This window comes from Balaenoptera borealis (genome assembly GCF_965194805.1).
Source record: "Balaenoptera borealis genome assembly, chromosome: 21".
Taxonomy (NCBI): Eukaryota; Metazoa; Chordata; class Mammalia; order Artiodactyla; family Balaenopteridae; genus Balaenoptera; species Balaenoptera borealis.
Window position 1 is genome coordinate 8,698,060 of NC_138880.1, and position 19,022 is coordinate 8,717,081.

Consider the following 19,022-nt stretch of genomic DNA (forward strand, 5'->3'; position numbering starts at 1 on the left):
CACATCCTTGAGATGCCAAATGAAGCTGTATTGTCTTTGAGTCCTCCAAGTGCTAGACCCATGTGATAACCAGGAGAGCAACAGAGAGAATGACCATCTTCCTGACTCTGTGTAGACGTTCTCACCTGGGTGCTTTCTGGGCTCAGAACCTCACAAGATCTCTCAAGGAAATAATGATTTTATCCTGTGGTTTTCAACACCATTCTCCATGAGAAGTGAAAAACTGCAGCTCAGAAAACACTGAGAGTGGGAGCCATTGTTCCATTACCTTTTTACACCCAATACCTCTGTATAACATGACTTCCTCCAGCCAAAAACAAAAACGCCATGTACATAAACTCACACAGACAGACACTGAAAGAGAAATAAGTGCTCATGCTTGAGTTTACGTGTGGGGAGAGCGGTGTTTTGGAATCCCATCAGTCTGTCTTTAGGATGAGGTCATATTTCACTAATGCATACCAAGGTGAAAAAATTCTATTTTGTAAAGATTAGTCATCATTCAATCTGGTGTAATTTCCTTGTTGTCCTTAAAGTCTTCTGATGCTTGGAATACTTCAGAACTTTTAGTAGAGTCGACACCTGCAAAGGCAACATCGCATCTGCAGATACCCTAAGGTAGCTCATAGGGTAGTTACGTTCAAGCCCAGAGAAATATCAAGTTAGGCCCAAAGGCAGTGTTCTAAGCTTTAAAAAATAAGTTCTTAACCTTTTTAAATCAAGAAATTTCACTTTAAAATATCCGGATTTCTGGATGTCTTAAAAAAATGCACCCTTGTTCCTAGATGGCAGAAATGGGCTATGACTTTTAGAGGGGACATCAGTCTCCAGTTTTTTATACTTTCCACTTGCCCACTTCATTCTGTAGGTATTTAGGCTTGTATTCTCTGCTTTAGAACCTCACTCAAATGGTGTATTCACGTAAGTGCCCAAACTAATGCTACAGAAATCAATCTACCAAAAGCTCTACAAATACCTTATCATAGATTCTTGGCCATAATTTCATCTTGTCCAGTGGTTTCCAAAAATCTGGTCATGAACCAGCACCTGGATGGCTGCAGGAAAATTAACTGGGGGAGTTTTCTGAATTTAGGTGATCAGGCTCCTGCCCTCAGAGATGTCCATCTAGATGGACATCTATATGTTTTAAAACATCTAGCACAATTCCATTGCACAGATGTGTTGGGAACCATTGGTCTCCTCCAGTCTTTCTTACCCTGGAGTGAGGGAGGGACGGGAGGGGCATGGAAATGCATTGACGTGACTGCTTAACAGGTCCAGGAATACTGATAAATTAAATTAAATTTATTGGCATTAGTAATGTTTTTTTGATCTGCTAGAGGAGTCCACTGAATGAAAAGATCAAGATCTAAAAGAAAGATGGCTGAAGCCAAAATTACAGAAGCAAAAGCAGCTCTGATGTCTCTGTCTCAGGTCTCCTCTGTTTTCTCCAGTCTATTCTCTGATAACACAAGCACCTCTGCCTCTTAGTTACCCAAGCTTCTTGCAAATTTTCAAAACCCTCAGCAGGGAGGTAAGCAATTGAGTGATTATTCGGTTTGATATTTCTCTCATTTTACCTCTTCTACTTTTTTCTTTAAGCTCCTCTGTCCATAGATATTCTTTGAGGTCTTTGCATAGCATCAAGATAGAACACTGACATTCCGATGGTAGGTCAAATAGATAATTATAAACTTTGATAAACTCAACTTTGATATTGATCAATATTTTTCAGGTCTTTATCGGTAGTTTTCACTGGATAATGTCCCACATGTGTTTCCTGATGTACATATTTGTTATACTCAGAGGAGGTGGATGGAGGAGAGGATAAAAAGAAATTAGAGGCTTCTGATTACAGTCCAGAATTCCTGTGGATTCAGGAATCTGGTCAATGTCTTTACAAAAGATCACCTCACTCAAACCTCTATCAACAGCCTTGAAAAAGTAAAGCATCAGTATCCTAATAGACACAGGAAAGCAACAATGTTCTGGTATGTGGGCTTAATCGAAGGAAAAATTGTTCGGTGAGACTAAGTACCTACCCATTGCTGGAAGCCAGATGCTGCCTCTGAACTAATGGCAAATGAAGAAATTTCTCCTGAATTGTAATGTGTTCTTTTATCTGTATGAATATTTCAAATCTCAAGTTTGATAAAACAGAAGGAATGCAACATAACTTTTGTGACTCTGCTGAATGCTACCAATGCAGCAGCAACTCTGATTAAATAAAATATAGGATTCAGGACCTCATGAAGAAAGTCATCCATATGTTCAGGTCCTCTCTTCTCCCTTCCTGCCTCCTTCTCTCTTCTTTTTCTTATTCCTCCCCTTCTTCCCTCGCATCACTTATCTTTCTCTGTGCAAAACAGCACCCCAAACAGAGTAACTTAAAACAACAAACATTTATTTAGCTTCCAGCTCTGTGCGTCAGCACTTCTGTGCTCAGTTTGGTTCCTCAGTGCACCTGTGGTCGGCTTCTGGTCAGTGAGCAGGCTCTGCTTCTGAGGCTTGGCTGCTTCTTAGCTGAGGTATCGGGGACAATAGAGAAACTATCTTTGAATACACAGCAGGCCAGCCTCTGTCAGTTCACACGGTGGCTGGGAGGGTTCTGGGAGAGAAGGAGGCATGCAGGGCCTCTTGAGAAGTAAGCCCAGGACTGGTACAGCATCATTCCTGCCATGTTCTGTGGTCAAAGCAAGTACAGTCCAGATGCAAAGACTGAGGAATAGGTTCTGCCTCTTGCTGGAAGTCCTGTAAAGTCACATTGCAAAGAGGCATGGATAAAGGTCGGAGTGGAGGAGTATAGCATTTTTTTTTGGTAATCTAGCATCTCCCGCTTGCAGTTTTCATGAGTCTCTTGGTGACTTACAATTATTGCAGTACCTGAATGTGTAGATGCTACAAGGAGTATTATGTTGCTATATTCAAGCTCCTTATAATCTATTGGGAAGAAAAACATCAGCACCCCGCTTATAACCATCAAACACACATATGCTAAAGAGACGTGAATGAGAGGTTATTGGAAGTGGGGAGCATTTGAACCACAATGAACTTCGTTTAGCTACTTCAGCTCCCTGTTTATTTCCACCATAGTCTAAGCTCTTCTGAGGGGTTTCCAAATCCTCTTTAATCTTGTTCCACCCAACTTAGATAACCTCTTGAATTTTAAGCATTTTTTTTAAAGATTTTGTTTTTGATGTGGAACATTTTTAAAGTCTTTGTTGAATTTGTTGCAATATTGCTTCTGTTTTATGTTTTGTTTTTTTGGCTGCGAGGCATGTGGGATCTTGGCTCCCCGACCAGTGATCGAGCCTGCACCCCCTGCACTGGAAGGCGATGTCCTAACCACTGGACCGCCAGGGAAGTCCCTAAGCATTTTATTTCTAACAATATTAAACATATTTAAAAGCAAGAAAAACAGTACAAGCATCCTCCATATCTCACCACCTAAATCAAATTGTCAACATTTTGCCATATTTGTATCATATATACATGCTACACAGCTCACATACATAGATATATGTATAATATTAGAAAACATAAAATCCATATACAAATTTTTAAAATCAGACATTTTCAGCTGAGAGAAATTTATAGTTCTAAGTGCTTATATTAAAAAAGAACAAATGTCACAAATGAACAGCCTAACTTTATACCTTAAAGAACTAGAAAAAGAAGAAAAAAACTAAATTCAAAGCTAGAAGGAAGAACATAGTAAATATTAGAGCAGAGAGAAATAAAATAGACAACAGAAAGACAATAGAGAAAATCAATGAAACCGGGCTTCCCTGGTGGCGCAGTGGTTCAGAATCTGCCTGCTAATGCAGGGGACACGGGTTCGAGCCCTGGTCTGGGAAGATCCCACATGCCACGGAGTGGCTGGGCCCGTGAGCCACAACTACTGAGCCTGCGCGTCTGGAGCCTGTGCCCCGCAACGGGAGGGGCCGCGATAGTGAAAGGCCCGCGCACCGCGATGAAGAGTGGCCCCCGCTCGCCGCAACTGGAGAAAGCCCTCGCACGAACCGAAGACCCAACACAGCCAAAAAGTAAATAAATAAATAAATAAAGTAGCTATAAAAAAAAAAAAAAAATCAATGAAACCAAGATCCTTGTTTCTGCTTCAAAAAGATCAGAAAATTAACACTCTTTAGCTAGATTAACTTAACAAAAAAAGAGAAAAGTCTCCAATAAATAAAATCAGAAATAAAAGTGGGGACATTAGTACTTACTTTACAGAAGTAAAAATAGTCACAAGGGACTACTATGAAGAATTACATGCCAACAAATTTGATAACCTGCAAGAAATGCACAAATTCCTAGATGCATACAACTTGCTAAGTCTAATCATCGAGAATTAGAAAATCTCAAAAGACCAATAAGAAATAAGGATACTTCATCAGTAATTAAAAAAAAAAAACCGCAACAAACAAGTTTCAGGCCAGATGGCTTCACTAGTGAATTTTACCAAACGTTTGAAAAGAATTAACAGAATCTCAAATTCTTCCAAAAAGTTGAAGGGGAGGGAACATTTCCTAATTCATTCTATGAGGCCAGAATGACCCTGATTCCAAAGCGGGACAAAGACGCTACAAGGAAAGAAAACTACATACCAATATGGCTAATGAATATTGATCCAAATATTCCCAACAAAATACTAGCAAACTGAATCCAACAGCATGTTAAAAAGATATGCCCATGATTAACAAGGGTTTATACCTGGAAGGCATGGTTAGTTCAACATACAAAAATTGATCGATGTGAAACACCACAATAACAGAAAGAAAGAAAATTATTATTTCAAAAAAAATTTGAAAAAATTCAACACACTTTCATGATAAAAACACTCAACTAACTAGGAATTGAAGGAAACTACCTTAAAATAATAAAATTCATATATGAAAAACTCACAGCTAACATCATGCTCAATGGTGAAAGATGCAAAGTTTTTCCTCTTGCATTAAGAATAAGACAAAAAGCCCTACTTTTGCCACTCCTATTTAACATAGGACTGGATGTCCTAGCCAGAGAAATTGGGCAAGAAAAATAAAGAAAGAAAAGCCATCCAAATTGGAAAGCAAAAAGTAAAATATCTCAGTTCACAGACAACATGATCTTATATGTAGAAAACACTCAAGATTTTTGTAAAACCTGTTAGAACTAATAAACTAATTCAGTGAAGTTGCAGAATACAAAGTCAACATGCAAAAATCAGCTGCATTTCTATACGTGGACAATGAACAACCCAAAAAGGAAATTAAGAAAACAATTACATTCTCAAGAGCATCCCAAAGGACAAAATACTTAAGAATAAACTTAACCAAGGAGTTAAAAGACTTGTACATTGAAAACTACAGAACACTGCTGAAAGAAATGAAAGAAAACAAATGGAAAAATATTCTGTGTTCCTGGATTGGAAGGCTCTGCATTGTTAAGATGCCAATGCTACCCAAAGCAATCTACAGCCTCAGTGCAATCCCTACAAAAATCCCAATGATGTTTCTTGCAGATGCAGAAAAATCTATTCTAAATTTTATATGGATTCTTAAGGCACCCTGAATACCCAAAACAATATGGAAAAAGAAGAGCATGACGGGCAGTCTCACATTTAAATGCCTGTCAGTAAGTGAGTGGATAAACAAAATATGTTTTTATATATGTAGAAAGGAATATTATTCAACCTTAAAAAGAAGGAAATTCTGACACACTCCATAACATGGATAATAAATCTTGATGACATTATACTAAGTGAAATAAACCAATCACAAAAGGACAAATATTGTATGATTCCACACATATGAAGTTTCTAGAACGGTCAAATTCTTAAAGACAGAGAGTGGCATGGTTGTTCCCAGGGTCTTGGGGAAGGGAGGAATGGGAAGTCAAGTTTAGCGGCTACCAAGTTTCAGTGTGGGATGATGAAAGCAAGTTCTAGTGATGGGTAGTGGTGATGGCTGCACAACAATGTTGAATGTACTTAATGCCATTGAACTGTGTGCTTAGAAATGGTTAAAACAATAAATTTTATGTTATGTATATTTTATCACAATTTTAACAAAATAACTCATTGGTGATGCTGAGTACTTTATATTGCATCATATCAGGAAGCACAAAATGACTAGTTGACTCATTACTCATGAGAGTGACAAACAGATTTCTCCACTGTAAAGGTACATTTTCCCCTTTACAACTGGGAATTAATCAGGGTGGCAGTATTTTCAGCACACCCACTTTTCACTTAATGATTTTAGCATTCACCAATGATCCTTGCCTGACTCGAGTATCTATTTGGAGCTATTCAATGGTGGTGTTTTTCTCCCTGTCATTTCATCTATAATCATTAGCTGATTTTCTTTTATAATAAAATAGTGTTTCCTCATCAATTAGGGCCATTTGGTGACATTTCATAGTCACTAAAATAAAAGTATAAATGCCTAATTAATTCTTTCTTGTTAATTTACTTTTAAAGTGAGAAGTTGGTGTAACTGTCATCTCCAGTGAAAGCTTTTTTTTTTTAATGTGTGTGTAATTTCAATTTCAAATTCAAATTTCAATCCACAATGAGATATATATACATCTATATATCTACCTACCTATCTATCTGTGTGTGTGTGTGTGTGTGTTTCAGTGGACTGAAATTGTATATATTCAACATGCTGCAATGAAATGCATTTATTATTATTATTTTTGCTCATATTGTTTCAAGTTTTGTCAGTAGAAGCCCTTTCAACTGGGTCCTGGGTCCTTCTGACAGAACTCCATTGGTCTTTGAACGCCCCTTTGCTTTCTGGTACAAAAAGATGTCCCAATACCTTGTACTTTCCCTATCAGATCTGAAGGCAGCCATTTTAAGAAAAGAACTCTGTCCCCTTTAGTGGAGAACAGTATTTAGAAAACAAACTTTGCATACGAGTGGTACTCAGTTCTACTTGGATATTCCTGCTCATGGGCCCTTTCATGGATGCATTATTTTTTTAAAAAATCTTGAGTTTATATAATTTTCATTTCAAGTTTAACATAAGATTTAACTTGATTTCTTGAACTTCAGATTTGTGTCTCTTTTCCCATACATTGAAATCATGACATATAATATGGAAATGACTATTTGTAGCATAATACAATATTCACAAGAAAGTTTCAAAATCATAAAATAAAATAAATATTACCACGGGACTAAAACTACTGAATAAAGTTTAAGATTTCTTTGTACTTCTTTTTAAAATAAGTTTATCCGTTTTTTAAAATTGTGGTAAGAACATTTAACATGAGCTCTACCCTCTCGGCAAATTTTTCAGTGTATAATGCAGTATTGTTAATTACAGGCACGATGCTATAATGACTCTGTTGTGACATCTCTTAGTAATCTTCATACAGACTTAGCTTAGCCATGAAGTATTCCAAGTTTTCTCCAGAAATCTTCAGCCTTTTTCGTGTTACTTAGAGTGCCTGTTGTTGAACACATACTTATGAACTGTAGGACATCATAATTCTCTGTCTCAGCGTAGCCCCTACTTCTCAATAACCTGTTTCGCTGTGTAACCCGTGAGAAGGAGGGCTCATCAGTCCACACCTGACATCCTCTGTTGCATCTGTTCTTAGGAATCTAAAATTGAAATCCACATGATTGATTTCTACCTTAAAATATCTCACCATTGTGAATCCTAAAGATTTTCTGAGCTTTAGGTTATCTAACTCTCTCCGTTCTTCTACTGTTAATTGACAGAGCAATTCTCATGAATCCTCACCGAGTCCAAACTGCCTAGTTCTGAGAATATAAGAAATTTTTAAAGTGATTGGATCATACTGGTTCAGTAACACTCACACATGCAAGCACAGGTCTCTACCAAACATTGACTCAAACGTTGACTACCTTGCTGAAATAGTGTTTCTAATTTGAGAAAGGAATCACGTTTGGATTATTCCAGTGACTTATATGATCAATATAGTAGAATCCTTGGCTTGTTAAAATATATTTTATATTTTAGGTTTCAGGAATTTTGTTCTTTTCAATATTTACTGATTTAAACTTTAAGTGAAGAATATCTTACAGCAAATTCTCTTCTTTATTCTGGGAAAATGTATGTATTTTAAACCAAGAGTTTGTTGTTTTGGACATGAATGGGGGTTCCCACCTCTTACCAAGCGTATAATCTCAATTATATGTGGAACTTAAAAACATTGACCTCATAGAAACAGAAAGTTTCCAAATAATAAAATAAAATAAATATTACCACGGGAATAAAACTAAATAAATAAATATCACCATGGGAATGGTGATTGCCAGGGCTTGAGGAGTTGGGGAAATGGCGAGATACCGGTCAAAGGGTGCAAACTTTCAGTTATAAGATGAATAAGATCCAGGGCTCCAGGGTACAGCGTGGTGACCATAGTTAACGATACTCTATTGGATACTTGAATGTTGCTATGAAATTAGAGCTTTAATGTTCTCACCATAACAACAGAAACAACAACAAGAAAACGGTAATTACGTGAACTAACCTTGTTAACTAACCTTATTGTGGTAAGCATTTAGCAATATATACATGTATCAAATCATCACCTTGTACACCTTAAACTCACACAATGTCATTATGTCAATTATATCTCAATAAAGCTAGGAAAAAAGAATTCAGGAAACTTAAGGAAGAGGTAAACATAATTATTAATTTGGTCAACATTAAGGGATACTGCATTATAAAAGCTTATAACTCAACCAAAGACAATGTGATCTCAAAGTCCTGAGTATTATTTCTTTAATAAAGAAGAAATCATTCAATTCAGTCCCTCCACCCCACCACCAAAAAAATACAAGAATCAACTCCTGGTAGGGGCTGCCCATGTTCTGAGGAACAGAAAATCTATATACACTGCATTTGTTGATGCTGCCAGCTTGATTACTCTACAAATTTGATTAAAGTCCAAATGAATTCTGAGTCTGAACAAAATGCAAGGTCAGAAAATATCAGGTGACAGGAAAACTCAAAACTGGCTTCTAGTTTGGCAACTGTTCTGGGTTATGATTTCTTCTGGATTGGGCTACATCCTGAATAAATCCCAAATCCCATTTTATGCAGGAATCTAAGCTCCTACCTTGGTCTTCCATGTCCTTTGTTTTGCAGCTAAAAGTCAGGAGACAAATGAGGAGGATTAAATCCATTCAAAGCATGTGAAGAGAAGAGACCATTTTTTTCCCGGTGCATTTTTTAAAAGAGGATAAGACCTATTAAGAGAGATTTGTATTCTGTCAGATTTATCTGAGAGAATGATATTCAACATTTCAACCCATTTTTGCTAACATTTCTGAAGAGAATTTTTCTCCTTTAACATAGTGAACTCATCTCTTTGGTTTAAAATCTTACGATGATGCCACAGACATCTGATGGACTAAATTAAACAAAGGAAAGAAACATTTCTTAAACAGGATTATCTACAGTGTTGTGACTGAATATATATTACTTTACTATTTTAAACTTTACTTCACTCTTCTTCCATGCCACATATATTTTCTTCCTACTCATGCAGTCTTGAATTACAATGTGGAACACGGAACAGATCTTCTGGCATCCAGGAGGCTGAAGTTGCAGCTATAGACATTTCTCCTAATTATATAAGTTTCTTCTTTCCCATTCTCAGCCCCTGGGCTTTGAGGTGACTAGAGAGTCCAGTGGAGCTTCTGAGGACAGAATATGGCCATGGTCCATGCATTTCCTTCAAGTTGGAAGGACAACCAGGGAGCTGTTGGTAGCCAGGGAGCTCCCGATTCTCCCCTGGGGAGCAGGTTAATCCTGGCAGAAATCTCTAGAGAGTGACTCGAAATCCTAACAGCCCTATCTATTTTCTCCATGACATTTTATTCACCAGCGAGTACCTGTGGACTAAGAGATTTCTTTCTTGGGTTCTCTTGTTAAATTTAACATCTCTCATAAGAATTAATTGCAGCAACTCAATCCTAGCAAGTCACCAATGAATTACACAACTATTTTCTGGGAAATTATAGAACAGAGATAAAGGGAAAATTAGCGTGATGGATTCTGAGAGCAGGAGCCTGCATCACCATCTCAGGAGGGCCCTGGTACCGGTGACCCGCACACGGACAGCATCGGCAAGCGGAGATGAGCCAGTCACAGGGGGGAGAGACAGAAACTTTCCAAAGACAAATCGGGCAGTTGTTGCCCCCTCCATGGGGCTGTGTGCTGCAGGCATGTGATGTATGTGTAAAGTGGAGTGGGGTGCAGAATGGCTTTTTCCTACCAGCCCGTAAATCAGGGTGCAAAGCCACCAGCCTAGGAGAGGAAAGGCCCTTCACCTTAATTTCATTTTCTTCCAGGGTTAAGAGGATATGGCCATTTTCGTTTAATCCTGTGGACAAGTTCCTCCTAATTCACCACTGTGGGCACTTTCAGTGGCTTAAGAGTAGAAGAGAACTGAAGAACTATGAACAGTGACGCAGGAATATCACATTTCAGAAAACCATTGTAAGAGGTGAAAGAAATGTTGAGACCCTCAGCTCAAGCGGACGGCAGAGAGCATGTCAGTGATCTAACGACACTGGGGGACCCTTGGGCTGCCCCCTCCTGCCTCTCTGCTCTTCTCAAGCATGGGCCTGGCTGCCCCTTTGCCCCACTACTTTTCATGCCTGCTATGTCCCCCGACCTGGGCAGCATGTTTTTCTGTAGTTAGAAGGTGTAGATCTGTTCAAGCCCTGCCTCTGACTCATTCCTAATGTGTAACTTTAAGGGATTATCTTCGTCTCTTTGAGAGATGGTACCAAGTGTTTATCACTCATGTTTAGGAGACATCAGCATCCTATTCCTAGCATCTGAATAGTGTTTTCTGATTAACCAAGTCTTTTTAATAGTTCTTTCTTTTCTGCCCTTGTTCCCCCAAATTGAGGTATACTGAAATGTTTTCTGAATTTGTCTTTAATATGCTCTGTTCCATCAAAATCTATAAATCAGGTAAATATAAGCAATGAAACTAAAATGGTATATTTTACTCCATGTGTGCTTCATATTTTTTGTGTGTGATTGATGAATTGATTGATGTATTTTGGCCTTTAAACAAACAAAACTTTTCCTATTGCAGATCCATGGCTTTATTGTGTTTTCCCTTAAAGATTTAATAAAATCCTGCCTTTTAGCACTGGTTTGGAGCTCCCAGCCCGATAACAAAACAAAACAAAAAACCTATTAACCTTGTTCAAAATTGTTACAATGTAAGTTTCTTCCTCAAATAGATATGCTGCTCTGGACTGAATAGTTGCCCTGGAAAACTTTACAGCCCTGCTAGACAGCTGTCAGCAGTGAGAAGTAAGGGGATTTAAGCTCAGGAAGTGAGAACATACTGACATCAACCACAGTATCGTGAAGTTGATGAGAACTTGCCTCTTTAATATTCAGAGCAATGGGCCTGATATGAAGAAAAAAAGAAACACATATATTTTCCCAGTAAATGGGACAAACTACCCCTTGGATCTAAAATCACACCCATTCATATTGACCAGGATGATAAGGTAGAACCTCCAAATCAGCCCTAGGAAGATAGTGAGCGAAACTGTTAGCGCTATTATTTTCCAGCTATTCTCAGTATGCATGCACCTTAGAATTCTTGAACCTATACTTAGCGCGTTTGACTTTACATTTTCCTCCAAAGAAAATTATCGCTATTTACCAATATTTATGGCATTATGAAATAAACAGGAATTGGGTCAGCCTCCCTCATACTTTGGGATCTAGCACGGTATTATATGTTTGTTAGAGATTGCTAATTCCCTTCCCCCAACATCTGGTCTCCTCTTGTTTAAATAGGGAACTCTGATTTTCAGCTGAGCACATTGCAGCCCAGAATAAAAGACTCTACCCCCAACCTTCTTTACCAGCTAGAGATGGCAAAGGGATGAATCTTTACCAAGAAGATGCATGTGGAAATGTGTAGAACTGTGGAAAGGCTCCTTGAAAAGTGCTGTCTCAGCTGAGAGAGGACCCCTCTGTGCTCTTCTGTCATTTCTCCTTCTCACTCAACACAGTGATGCACATCACAAGGTGACCTTGAAAAAAAAAAAAAAAAAAAAAAAGCATAGGCTGAAAGTCGTGGGATGAAAAGTCAGGAGCCCGAAGTCCTGCTAGTGCCGTCGAGCTCTCTCCCAGCCCAGAGCTGCTGACTCAGGACTTTCTCTACGCAAGAAAGAAACTTCTCTCTTATTTAAGCCACTGGTTGTTTGTTTGCTATATGAAGGTAAATCCTAAATTTTAAATATAAAGAATATCAATAACAGTGCTGTGAAGGGTCACACTGGAGCTCGAAATAAGAGGAAATTCAGTAATACTGACCCTGTCTTTATTTAAAAGTTCTGACGTTTTGTTTACATGGATTTTTGGCATACATTTTGATTTTTTAAATATTGCATTGGGATTCCCGCTTCTGAGAAGACAAATTAGACAATTTCCCCTATTCCTCCTAAGTACAACTAAAAACCTTTGTGTTGTATGTAATTATATGTAAACCACGGACTTTGGATTATACTGATGTGTCAATGCAAGTTCGCCGACTGTAAAAAATGTACCCCTCTGGTGGGGGATATTGATAAAGGGAGAGGCTGTGCGTGTGTCAGGACAAGGAATATATGGGAATCTCTGTACCTTCTACTCACTTCTGCTGTGAACTGAAAACTGCTCTAAAAAATTAAGTCGATTTTAAGAAAACCTGATAGAACTGAAAGGAGAAATAGAAGACATAATTATACGTGGAGAAATCAACACCCTTCTTTTAATAATTAGTAAAATGCTTGGACAGAAAATCAGCATGAATATAGAAAAACTCAATATGACCAATGATCAGGATAGAATCCATTTTCATAGAAAATAAACCACATTTGGGCCATAAATCCAACATCAATAAATTTAAAGAAAAATTAATTCAGATTGCATTGTCCAACTACAAATGAATTATATATAACCCCTTAATATACTTATTAAAATCAATACATTCAGCTCTCCTCATTCTCCAAATTCTTTCCAAAGATAATAAAAATTAAGGACATGCCTTTTGGGACTGATTTAAAAATTAATCAATTAGTAAGTATTATTTAATAAAAATGTCACATTAATTGTATTAAGTGTGTACAACATGCTAGACAATGTATACATGCTAACTATTTTAAAAGTTTTAAACAAACCTTCACAGAGGACATTTTCCACTTAAGGTAGTAAATCCAGAGGAGATATCAAAATTCACTGTTGTGTGTCATAATACCCGACTCTAAACAGCTGAAGCAAATAGAAGATATGAACTTTGAATGATCCCAGTGTTCTAGATCCCTACAGACCTAACTGAAGACACTGTCCATAAAAATGAACAATGAGGCTTATTTCAACCAGTTGTGCCGGATCCATGGACTCATTCCGTTCTATCTACAATGCTAGCCTTCAGTTAACAAGTATCTGACACAGCCACCATTAACTCTGACTTTCAGGCACTTAAAATCCCTTTATTTCTTTTTCTATCCAATGAACAACTAAGTGAATTTCTTCACTGCTGTATGTTCCCTTGTTGGCAAGTTAACAGACTCAGATTTGCAATTTTTAAAAACGATATAGTTTTTCCTTCCCTTCTTCAGTCTGTCAGATTCTAAGTCCAAAGCTCTTGTATTCATCCTGTACTGCCTCTGTGTGCCCAGCACTCCCATGGGCTATGAACAATGCACATATTTATGAAATCCTGTCCTGATCCCTCAAGAGGCTATTCATCTGTTGAAGTAAATAGAGATGAAAATAATAACATGAAAAATATTTGAAGAAAACAGAAAATGTAATTGCTGAAGAGTGGAAGATGCTGAAAGCACTGGGGCCTTTATGGTAGAAGAAAAAGAGCAAAGAAAGAGACTCCAGGCAGGGATGTAGAAAATATGTAAGTAACACCAAGTGCACTAATGTTCCTGTATCAGAGGTTGATCAAGTTGTGGGGTCAGGTGTGGCTGAAGTTAGCATAAGGGATTTGTACTTTATTCTCCAACCTGATACCAGGGGAACGTGCCCTATTCATCTCAATAACAGAAGCTAACATAACAGTGGTCCTCAAAAAAGGGCTGGGATGGGAGAGGAGGTTAAAAACTGACCACAGATTCACTGCCATAAGTCATGGGGATCTACTGGAGACCTTTGAACTGGGAGTGACAATGTAGTGACAATGGTATTTTTAAGAGATTAATAAGAAAAGTAGAAGACAGACAGTATGAAGAGGGATGAAAAAATGATTACATATTTTAATCAAATCCAAAATTCGTTCTGAGTTGCTTATGTTGTTCAAAGAAGTAGAGTGTGGAATCAGACGTGCTGAAGTGAAATGAAAGAAAGGAGACCTCTGATGGAATGTGAGCTCTGTGACACACAGCTGGGGTGTCTTATTCACAGCTGTGTCTGGAGAGCTTGGGTCAGTGCCTGGCACACCATAGATACACATAAATATTTTTTAAATAAATGAAAGTTAAATGATTGAATTAAAACAACACTGGAGAACTCCCGGGTTGGGTTTGTAATATGAGAATCTGGCAAATCCAGGAAAGTTTAAATTATCCTACATTGGGCTTTCTTTGATACTAGTGTCCCTAGTTATCTGAGTGGGAATTAAATTTGAGCAAATAGAATCTTTTAATTTTTAAGTTTTGAGTTTCTTACCCTGATTCTGAGATTTTATTTTATTATGGAGAGTTAGGAAGTGTTTTAACAACTAAAACTAGTAGTTTCAGCAAAAGTTAGGTCCCTGAGTCATCAAAGCTACTCTCTTTATGTTGAGACTACTTGCTCAGAAATAAAAAGTCATTTAATATTCAGGATCTGATCTTGGATTATATCAGCATGATCCAGATAACTACTGACCTAAAAACTTTTCCTTTCATAGCAAGCTCACCTAAATTCACTGGCATTCAACCTCGTACACAAGAATCACCTGGGGAACTTCAAATACCCGTGCCTGCAGCTGCCCTCAAGTATCCAGGTATCATTTGGTTTGGAAGTGGGGCCTGGACATCAGTATTTTTTGAAAGTTGCCAGGTGATTCTAATACAAAGCCAGAGTTGAGGACCATTCCCAGGTAACTTCATCTCCTGATACCCCACCTTCCTAGTGCACACACCAAACTGCACCACATGCTTCATTTTTCTCTGAAGGCACCAAGCCCTTTTACGTTTTTGTGTCATTAGTCATACTGTCCCTTGTCATTCTTACTTCATCCAGGGAATAAAAGTTTATTGTCTTTGCGACCTGGATTAAACCCAGTTCCTCCATGACAGCTACTCTGTTTGCGTGGCCAACTCTGGCATAATCCATTCCTCTCTACTGGATGTCGCCACAGCTCTCAGCTGACTTGTTTACCGTTGTTCATTTCATTTCCTCACTAGGTTGTGAGCTTGCTGAAGGCAAGAAACACAGTTCATTTCCTGTAGCATCCTGAGCGCTTGTCAACAATGGTAAACAATTAATATGTATTTGATGGAACCAAAATTATTTGAGACTATAATACAGAGTAATTTCCACGTTATGTTAAAGTCCCATCCAAAGTTTTGTTTTGTTTTAAAGCATCCTTGGTATGCATTTTATATATCACGACACAGAACTGAAAACTGAAGGTCCTATTTTCTGGTCTGGGCAGCCCTTAGATTTCCCTGAACTTAAGTTTCTTCATCTTTGAAATGAGAGAATTGTTCCAAATAATTTCTATACTCTCATAGATTTTGAAAGCAATTCGCAGAATATAAAATTATCAAATAGCCTAATGGGGTGGTAAGAAAACATGCAATTTCCTCTTTTTAAGCTATTTATATGCTAAATGCATATTAACCTCCTGAAATCATACCTTCATGGACTGGAACATCTCTGAAGCACAGAAAATCAAGATATTTGCTGACCTGTCAATCCTTTAATAAGCATCAATCACTTAATGGATGCCTATCAAATGGCAGGAAAGTCACAGCTGATTTGGTATTGTAGGTGTCTACTTCACTTATTGACCATTTATCATCAAGCTGCAATAGTATTAACATATGCTGTACTCATGCTAATAGTGTTTGTTTGACAAACAACATTGATTTCCCCTTCATTACCCTAATAGGTGAGTGCTAAGTGAGACTAATTTCAGAGGGACCACATCACTTATTCTGAGGGAACACATGGGTCCTCACTCTACAACAGAGAATTCCCAGTAGGAGGAGAATACTGTAGAACACTTACTGAGCACTTTCTATGTACCTTACACTGTACCCTATTTGTTCTCCCTCCATATAATTTTATACTCATTAAGATGGCAAGATTTATTTCAAAATTTTATAATGAAAAAAATTTAAACATGTAAAAAAGTAGACAGCATAGTGTAGTGTACATCCATGTACCTATCGCCTAGATTTAATAATTTGTTAACATTTTGCTTTTATCTAATTTGTTCTAGGTTTTTAAAACCAAATTACAGATATCATGACACTTGACCGTAAATTCCTTAGGCTGCATCTCATTAAAAAAAAGCATGGTTCCTGAAATAACCATTCACAATACCACTATAGCACCAAAATACAGAAATATTTCCTTAATAGCATCTAACATCAAAGTCACATTAAAATGTTCCCAGGGCTTCCCTGGTGGCGCAGTGGTTGAGAATCTGCCTGCCAATGCAGGGGACACGGGTTCGAGCCCTGGTCTGGGAAGATCCCACATGCCGCGGAGCAACTGGGCCCGTGAGCCACAACTACTGAGCCTGCGCGTCTGGAGCTCGTGCTCCGCAACAAGAGAGGCCGCGATAGTGAGAGGCCCGCGCACCGCGATGAAGAGTGGCCCCCACTTGCCGCAACTAGAGAAAGCCCTAGCACAGAAATGAAGACCCAACATAGCAATCAATCAATCGATCAATAAATCTTAAAAAAAAAAAATGTTCCCAATAATATTCAAAATGTGTGGTATTAAAAAATACACCGTCCAAAGCAGTTCCCGGCCGGGCGTGAGCGGGGGGCGTCCTGCGTAAGCGTGGGGCCCACGTGCGCGTTCACGGTCAGGGCCCGGCAAAGCCTGCGCCGCCTCAGGCTCCTCCGTCTGCCCCGGGGTGGGGGGCGGGGTCGGAGGTTGTCCCGAAAGGCGGACGGCACCCTTCGCGTCGCCGGGCCGCCGCCATCGCTCCCACGCCCGCGTGCAACCCGACGAAGGAGGGACACGCGGCGCGCGCGTGACCAAGCCAGTCCCCGCGGCACGGGGCGAGGCGGCACCCGCCCCGCCAGGGCGACAAGCGCGCCTCCCTTACCGTCTCGTCCCCACAAGAGAGCTGCTCACCGTAGCGGGCACCCGAGAGGACGAAGGCACCGCTCAGCCCCCCGCACCACAGGGGGCGACCGGGAGGACGCAGGGGCACCGCCCAGGGCGGACACGCTCCCGCACCAACGTGGGCGCGCAGGCGGCGCCGGGCCCGCCCCCCCCACCGCCCCGCCCCCCACCGCGGGGAGGGCCGCTCGCGAGGCACTTGCAGAGGAGCTGAGAGGCGAGAGTGTCTGCTGCTCAGAGGACCCCGGCCCCTTCCACGCCGTGAGGCAGGGGCGGGAGACCGAGAGTCCGGCCGGATGCCACACCCCGCCTTCCACGGCGGACAGGACGAAGAGCGGCCTTGTTGGCCATGAACGCCCATTCCTCGTCCGGCCTGGGAGAGCGGGACATCACCACATGGATCGATGGACAGGTTAATTATTTCTGACAACAATTATTTATAAGTGGAGGTTATACATCATAGTACAACACTTTAGGGGGCGTGTCAGGGGCTTGATATCCCACTATTTATGATGTCAGGATTGACCATGGGGTGATGAGGTGGCTATTATTAACTTAATTTGACAGTTCGAGGTAAGCGAGACACAGAGAACTTACTACATGCTCAAGTTGTTAAGAGGTCATAGCTCATAAGGAGTGGAGTCAAAATTTGAACATGACCTGAAACCTTTCCCCATCTATACCATACTGCTTCTGCAAGAGCACATGAGACAGTATTCACCCCAAGAATCTACTAAAGAATGACACTTGGCACTTTCTCTATCTTACCACTGAGGACTTGATGACTGTGCTAAAGGAGAGCAAAAAATGGGACCTGAACAGTTAGGAAAGCCTTTGAGGATTTAAACTGGATGTTCAACCTCTGTGGGATACCAGTAGGTATTAAGAAAGATGGTGAATTCATGCATCAATATGGAATGGCTCATGCCATTGCAGAAAGGTTTCTTGAGTGTTCTGCTAAGTAGTTAGTTATTTGACTCCAAAGGGCATATTACTCCATCTGTCAAGGTAATGTCTTCTCTTGGTGCCATCACAGCCCAAAGAAAAGCCAACAGGAAATTCAATCCTATCCTTAGGTACAGTGCTAGAATGCAGGGCGGGGGGCAAATGCTAGCGTTGTGGTAGACCAGGATATGAGTTGAGTTGATGTTAACAAAATTGGATAAGTGGTCTGGCTCTGCTAACTACCCCCTGGGACTTTGGCAATCCTCACTGTACAAATGAGAAAGATAATAATAACTTTTTAGATTGGATCCCTGGAGACAATCTGTGAGATGGGCAGTTGAATGCTGAAGGTTCACTGGGAAGTAACACCTGGAATTCATGCCTTTTAGGAAGTGAAAAAGCATTACCGGGCAGGAAGAGAAGCAACCTGCAATGGGCCTGTACTCCAGGAACTAAGATAATATGTAAATCAGCTGTACTTCAGTAAGAAAAAGAGAAAATCTTGAATCCTCAGGCTGCCTCGAAAGCTCTGAGACTGCAGAAGTGAATCACTTCCCTCAGTTGAAGACTAGTGCTCCCCATTTGTTTGAAGACGGTACAGAGACCTCTGTCTTCCATGGCAACACCCCCTCCCCCTCAAAATCTCTCTTCACGCCCCTTCATAGCCCTCATTGGTTGAGGTAGAATAACTAGGATCAAGTCATAAGATATCTTCCCAGGAAGTGGATACTGTAAGGGAGGAAAGGGCCTGTACACTGAAGGAGCTAAGGATTTCGTTGGCAAGAG

At 39.8% G+C, this 19,022-nt stretch overlaps 1 protein-coding gene across 5 annotated transcripts in view; it reads right to left on the reverse strand.

Moving 5' to 3' along the window:
* The window catches only part of KCNU1 (potassium calcium-activated channel subfamily U member 1), a 171,998-nt gene extending 154,600 nt beyond the window's left edge, over window positions 1-17,398 (reverse strand). For 3 of the 5 annotated variants that reach the window (XM_082374957.1, XM_082374956.1, XM_082374952.1), the window contains exons 1-2: window positions 11,905-17,262; window positions 9,088-9,217 (exon numbers count right to left, since the gene is read on the reverse strand). The gene's annotated coding sequence lies outside the window, so the exon portion shown is untranslated. The other 2 variants (XM_082374953.1, XM_082374954.1) reach the window with 2 other exon arrangements.
* Between the last annotated feature and the right edge of the window lie 1,624 nt (window positions 17,399-19,022).